The sequence below is a fragment of the Camellia sinensis genome, chromosome 14 (genome assembly GCF_055761805.1).
Source record: "Camellia sinensis isolate YWXY chromosome 14, ASM5576180v1, whole genome shotgun sequence".
NCBI lineage: Eukaryota > Viridiplantae > Streptophyta > Magnoliopsida > Ericales > Theaceae > Camellia > Camellia sinensis.
In genome coordinates this window covers 4,452,715-4,460,132 of record NC_138974.1, presented here as the reverse complement: position 1 = coordinate 4,460,132, position 7,418 = coordinate 4,452,715, and positions in this window count along the sequence as shown.

The following is a 7,418-nucleotide window of genomic DNA, read 5'->3' as shown; positions in this document are numbered from 1 at the left end:
TGTATATGTATCTTTGTTTGGGAGGAGATAGGGGACGGACTCCATTGATAATTAAGTTAACCGGAGTGTCTAGGGTGAAAGTCCCAAAATTATATGTATATATTTGGGTGCCGATTCCCTCAGACGTAGTTCCGTAAAATGGCAAGAAATAGAAGTGTTAGATTGTTGAATGTGTTGAATTATGAACCATTGAATTGTAGCCTCATTTTGGTTGTCTGATAATAATGAATTTGGTTGATGAATTTACCTGGAATGGATAAATAGAAATGAATTGAGATATTGGTTATTAATATTGATTAGTCTTGAACATAATATATATGTATTGGTTACGAATATCCCACATTTATCTGATGCTTATGTCTTAATTAATTCTCATTTGTTGTTTAGCATATCTCTACTGGTCTTTGGCTTACCCTACTTGGGACACCATTTTCAGATACAGGTGATATGTCACCTCCAAGGACATAGCTTGGGAGGTTGAGGAGTTGAAAGCTCCATTTTTGTATATTTTGTTGGTGTTATATGTAAAATTTCAAGCCGAGGGCTTTATATGTAAAAGAGTTAGAACTCTTCTTTTGTTGTAACCAAGTGACAACTTGGAAAGGTTTAAGCACGTAGGGCATTATTTTGTTGATTTTAGTTAAGAACATTTATGAATATGTAGTGTACATGATACATTTTGTAAAGAAGACTCTGATGAATGAAAAGATATTGTTTCTCTCATGTTTATGAAATTTGTGAATGGTTGTCTTATTCTATATTTTGAGGGCGTTACAACTTGGTATCAGAGCGTACCGATTTGAATACTTTGGGTACGTGGGAAGTGGTTAGTACCATAATGGGTTTGTCTCGCTTGTTAGAGACTTAAGTGCAATGCTATGTGCTTATATGATAACATGTTTATGTGACTCTATGGGCATGGGATTTAGTTTCTAGGATGTTGATCGGATCCATGGGTTTCTGGGAGTCCTGTTGGAAAGGCACTTGATCACTGCCGTTTCTAACTGGAACTCTAGCAACGCCGCAGGACAGTCATTATCCTGAAATGAAATTCGTAAGTGTTTATGTGATTATGTGCTTAAGCAGAGTGAATTACAGTTATCCATCGAATTAGGACGCGAGTGAAATAGCTTTGGCACATTTGTGAATGTGCTAATTCTTTTGTTACCTTTATTAGGATGTCAGAACGAAGTCATGCTGGTAGGCGTGGTAGACCTAGGAGGCAGGAGATGCCTATACCGAATGAGATTCCGGCGCAGGAGGAAGGAGCGGGTCAGGCCAATGTGGCCGAACCGGTTGGTCAACAGGCCATGGGCGCCTTTGCCCGTGAAATTGCTGGAGCATTGAGGGAATCCGTGGACATTCTCAGGGCTAAGAAACAACTCCAGGCCCAAGTAACTGAGGTAGGGCCATCTTTTCTAAAAAGGAAGTTCCTCCAGTCGAATCCAGATGAGTTTTTGGGAGATCCTAAAGAGCCACTGAAGGCTGACAAGTGGTTAGAACAGATAACAAAGACATTTGAGATGCTTGGCATCGAAGACGGAGGTTTGCGAGTGACCTTGGCGTCCTTTCAGTTGAAGAGAGACGTGGGTTAATGGTGGAAGTATGCGCGGGGGCGCATCGGAGGGACTTGGGAGACCTTTGTTGAAGCTTTCCAGGACAAGTACTTGCCTGCTATGGTAAGGGAGAAGTTGAGGGATCAATTTTCCAAGTTGGTGCAGCTGAATACACCAGTGGCAGAGTTTGAGGCCAACTTTTCTAGCTATCTAGGTTTGCACCTGAGTTAGTAGCGACTGAGGAACGCCGTTGTCTGGAGTTCGAGAAGAGATTGAGGACCGGACTCATGTTTCAAGTTGCCGAGTCCATGATTAGAGATTATGGATGCCTTGTGGAGGCTGCTGCCCATCTGGAGGCCATTATGCATGCAGAGGAGAAGAGGATGAGGGGCTTCAAAAGAAGTCAGGATGGTCAAGGGGACGGTAAGAGGCAGAGGGGTTCTAACCCTCAGCAGTCCCAGGGAGCGCATTCGAGATCTACCTTTCCAGTACCGAGTTCGGGTTCTGAGAGAGGCAGTCAGGGAGACATCACTTGTTACAAATGTGGTCAGTTGGGCCACAAGTCTCCAGCTTGCCCACAGAGAGGAGGAGGGCACCGTGCAGCATCATCTTCAGCCTATTCTCAGAGCCAGAGTCAGAACAGAGGCCAGCCATTCACTTGTTATCAGGGCAGGCGGGGCACCTAAAGAGGTTTTGCCCGTAGTTGAGTGGCACATCTGGTGCGTCTGGTTTGAGGTAGACACAGAGTTATTAGCCAGCTCAGTCAGTTCAGGCCTTGAGGGCCAACCAGGGAACCTCTTCGGCTCAGTTCATGCAGTAGTCTCATGCTCCAAGAGGTGAGTAGGTAGATCAGAGACCTACAGGGCGCATGTATGCTGTTACAGCGCCGAATCTTGTACTTGCTCCATCAGTAGTGAGAGGTACCTTTTTGTTTTGTAACTCGGTTGCTAATGTGTTAATTGATATGGGTGCATCCCATTCCTTTATATCTTCTGCATTTGCATTAATTTTGGGATTGGAGTTGGTGCAGTTAGTGTGTTGTATCACCTATTGGGGGTGAGATGGTTTTGAAACAAGGTTGTCGAGGCTGTGATATAGAGGTCGCCGATCGTCGGCTTCCATTTTCTTTTGTCTGGTTTTGATGGATATGTCTGGTTTTGATGTAATCTTGGGTATGCACTGGTTATCGTCATATCAGGCTGTTATAGACTGCTATCGTCAGAGGGTTATTATAGGTACCTTAAACAGCGATTGTTTTCATTTCTTGGGAGATCGGGTTGGTAGAGGTTTACCACCAGTGTATGATCCGCGAGAGCAGAGTGAGCTTAGTTGTCTTCTCGCTAGCTGTGTAAGTAGTGAGTGTGATGAGACCCAGACTAAGTTGCCAAGAGTGGTTTGTGAGTACTCGGACGTTTTTCCTGAGGATCTTAGTAGTTTACCACCCCATCGAGAGATTGAGTTCTCTATTGACTTAGTGCCTGACATAGCACCAATTTCCATGGCACCGTATCGTTTTGCCCTAGTCGAGTTGAGTGAGTTGAAGATTCAACTCCAAGAATTGCTAGATAAGGGTTTTATTCGCCCTAGTACTTCACCTTGGAGAGCACTAGCCCTCTTTGCTAAAAAGAAAGATGGGGCTTTGAGACTTTGCATTGATTATCGAAAGTTGAACCGGGTTACGGTTAAGAATAAGTATCATATGCCTTGTATAGATGATCTGTTTGATTAGTTGAAAGGATCCCGTTATTTCTCTAAGATAGATTTGAGATCTGGTTACCATTAGTTGAGGGTTAGGGAGGAGTATATCCCAAAGATGGCATTTCGTATGCGGTATGGCCATTATGAGTTTCTGGTGATGGCTTTAGGGCTTACCAATGCATCTGCTGTGTTCATGGATTTGATGAATCGGATTTTTTGAGAATTCTTAGATTGTTTCGTAGTCATCTTTGTGGATGACATTCTGATTTATTCACCTTCCGAGGAGGAGCACGAGGGACACCTATGAGTGGTGCTTGAATTGCTTAGAGCCAATAAGTTGTATGCTAAGTTTGGAAAGTGTGAGTTCTGGCTAAGAGAGGTTAAATTCTTAGGCCATGTGGTATCCGGGGAAGGGGTGACCGTAGATTCATCCAAGATAGAGGCAGTGCAGGATTTGGCACAACCTAAGAATGTCTTTGAGATCCGTAGTTTCTGGGGGTTGGTCGGGTATTACTGTCGGTTTGTAAAATATTTTTCCAGGCTAGCTTCGCCTTTGACTAGATTGACTCGGAAAGGGGTAAAGTTTGTGTGGAGTGAGACTTGCGAAAAGTCATTCCAAGAGCTTAAAGTTAGACTTACCACCGCTCCAATCTTGATTATTCCGGAGAGGGGTTTGGGTTATTCAGTATATTGTGATGCCTCACGAGAGGGCTTGGGTTGCGTATTGATGCAAGAAGGAAAAGTAGTAGACTATGGCTTACGTCAATTGAAAACACATGAGAAAAACTACCCTACTCACAACCTAGAGTTAGCAGTTGTGATATTTTCCTTCAAGATCTGGAGGCACTATCTGTATGGTGAGAGATTCGAGGTGTTCTCGAATCATAAGAGTCTAAAGTATCTGTTTACACAGAAAGATTATGATTTCGAGTTGCACTATCATCCAGGGAAGGCCAATGTTGTGGCCGATGCCCTAAGTAGGAAGTCCATTAGTGATGTAGCTTGTATTGCTATCCTGGAATGGGAGATGTTGGGTGCCCTTGGTGAATTTGACTTGCATCTGGGTGAGTCTGTTGAATCTGCAGTCTTGTTTTCTGTGGTTGCACAACCTACGCTTGTGAATCGAGTGCTAGAAGCACAGAAGGGTGACTTTGAGGTAGAATCCCTACGGGAGAAGATCTCCAGTGAGAAGGTAGAGAAGGGTTTGACTGTGTATCCCAACCTGAGTGTGAGGTATCGAGGCCGCTTGTTTGTGTCAGAGTCTTGCCGAGAGGAAGTACCCCGAGAGTTTCACCATTCACGCCTTGTGGTGCATCCGGGAGGCACAAAGATGTATCATGATTTGATTCGCCAATTTTTGTGAAGGGGTATGAAGAAGGATATGGCGATGTTCGTGTCAAAGTGCCTTACTTGTCAGCAAGTGAAGGCCGAGCATCAGAGGCCAGCGGGTCTGTTGCAACCCTTGCCTATAACTGAGTGGAAATGGGAGCACATCACGATGGATTTTGTCGTGGGTCTTCCGAGGACTCAACAGGGTAGTGATGCCATGTAGGTGATGGTTGACCGGTTGACTAAATCAGCGCACTTTATTCCTATGCGCATAAGAGATTTGGTAGATCATGTTACCAACTTGTATATTCGGGACATAGTGAGGTTGCACAGGGTCCCAGTGTCGATTGTCTCAGATAGAGATCCACATTTTACTGTTAGGTTGTGGCAGAGTTTGCAGAGTGCCTTGGGCACTAGATTGACTTTTAGCACGGCTTACCATCCTCAGACTGACAGGCAGTCCGAGCGCACTATTCAGACCCTTGAGGATATGCTTTGAGGCTGTGTCCTTGACTTTAAGTGGTCGTAGGAGAGACACCTACCATTAGTGGAGTTTGCCTACAATAACAGTTTCCAATCGAATATTGGCATGGCACTGTTTGAGGCCTTGTATGGCCGACTGTGTAGATCTCCGGTGTGTTGGGCTGAGGTGGGTGATGCACCTTTATTGGGCCTGGAGTTGGTGCGAGAAATGACGGAGAAAGTAGCACTTATCCGTAAGAGGTTGGTTACGGCCCAGAGTCGCCAAAAGAGTTATGTCGACCGTAGGAGGAGGCCCTTGTCATTCAAGGTGGGTGATCATGTCTTTCTGAAAATATCACCTAGGCGGGGTTTGATGAGGTTTGGGAAGCGTGGGAAATTGTCCCCTCGGTTTATTGGCCCTTTTGAGATCCTTGAGCATATTGGGGAGGTTGCCTACCATTTAGCATTGCTGCCGTAACTCTTCGAAGTGCATGACGTGTTTCATGTTAGTATGCTTTGGAAATATGAGCCGGATCCATCACATTTATTGGATTGGACCAACTTAGAGGTAGATGAGGATGCTTCGTATAAGGAGAGACCGGTGAGGGTCTTGGATAGATGGGACCAAGACTTGTGAGGCAAGACAATCCCCTTGGTCAAGGTATTGTGGAAATATCATGGAGTTGAGGAAGCCACTTGGGAACGTGAACTGGAGGTTCGAGAGAAATATCCGAACCTGTTTCTTAATGTTTGAACATATGTTGGAAATATGGTTTTAACGATGAACTCTAAGAACATTGTATATGTTTTGGACTATGGAAGTATTGTAATTGTTAAATATGTCTCGGAAATGCGAGTTTAATTTAACATTGTATATGTTGAATGTGTTTTAGAAATGCAAACATGTTATTAACATTGAATATGTTATGGAGATATGGAATATGTGTAGTGAAATTAGTTGAATTCCGAAAGAATGCATATTGATAATGTATATTGAGCTATATATTGCAAATTGTCCTCTTGAGAAGAGATGGAATGACCGGTGGATGGGTCACGATGATAAGTGTTGAATTATAATCATGTTGAGAATTAAATAATCACAATTTTGAAACTTGTATAAAAATTTCGGGGACGAAATTCTTTGAGGAGGGGAGGTTATAGCGATCCCGATTTTTCCCCGTCATTTATTCTATTCCGGACTTGGGCTCTGTGGTTGTATGTCGTTGCCTATACCTTATTTCCATCCTTTATTCTTTGTATTTGAGTTGTGGGATGTGTTGAGTAAGTTTGGAACAGGTTGGTTGTGAGTTGGAACAAAAGGTTGCTGCCCAGGATTTGGCTTCTTCGCTCGAGCGAGGGTTTTTGTGCTCGAGCAAGCCTTAGGTATTTGCTTCTTCGCTCGAGCGAGAACTCTTGTGCTCGAGCGTGTGTTTGCATCTTTGTGAAGACTTGAAGGTTGGTATTCTTCGCTCGAGCGATCCTTCTTGTGCTCGAGCGAGCCTTGTGTTTTGTGTTCCTTCGCTCGAGGGAAAACTCTTGCGCCCGAGCGTGCATCTGCGTGAGTGGCAGACCTGAAGCTTCGTATTGTTCGCTCGAGCGAGCCTCACATATAACAGTTCGCAGCAGTGTGTTTTACATCATTTTTGAACCTCTTCTTCTTCCAAAACCCTAAACCGACAGCCTCTCTTTCTCTAAAATACCCCTTCTCTCTACAAATACTCTTGACCTAGGGTCATTTTACCTTACTCCCTTTGTTAAAAAGCTAGAGCATCACGTGGGCTATCTTTGGATCCGAAAAAGTTTGGATTTGGAGCACTTTCAAATTTCTTCTTCTTCTCCTTTGAGCTTCTCCATTTGAGGTAGGGATAATCTACTCTCCAATATGAGTTTTAATCTTGATATTTGTCTGTTAGTATAAATGGTGGGATTTGGGAAGTTTGGGTGAAGTTAAGGTTTGAGATTTGAAATGTTTGAAAGAGGGGTTTTCTATTTTGGGTTACCTATGGGTATGAGAGGTCTTGAATATGCTATTACTTGAGTATCATTGATGAAATTTGGTCTTGGGTCCAATGTATGCTGAAAAGGAAAAATGCCCTAATTTGAATTAAATTACTATTTTGTATAAAAAGTGAAATGAATGTGGAAATATGAAATTGATTTGGGAATTATGAAATTGGAGGAAATTGTGACCAAATAGTGCAGTTGGATTGATAAATCACTCACCTATAGAAAATGTGATAAATTATCTGTTGATAAAGTTATTTATCTGTCTATATATATTTATTTTGGGCTATCGGTGGAGGATAGCCATGATTGTTGTAGAAATTGCATGATGATTAGGTGAATTGAAACTAATCAATTGGAATATGTCAT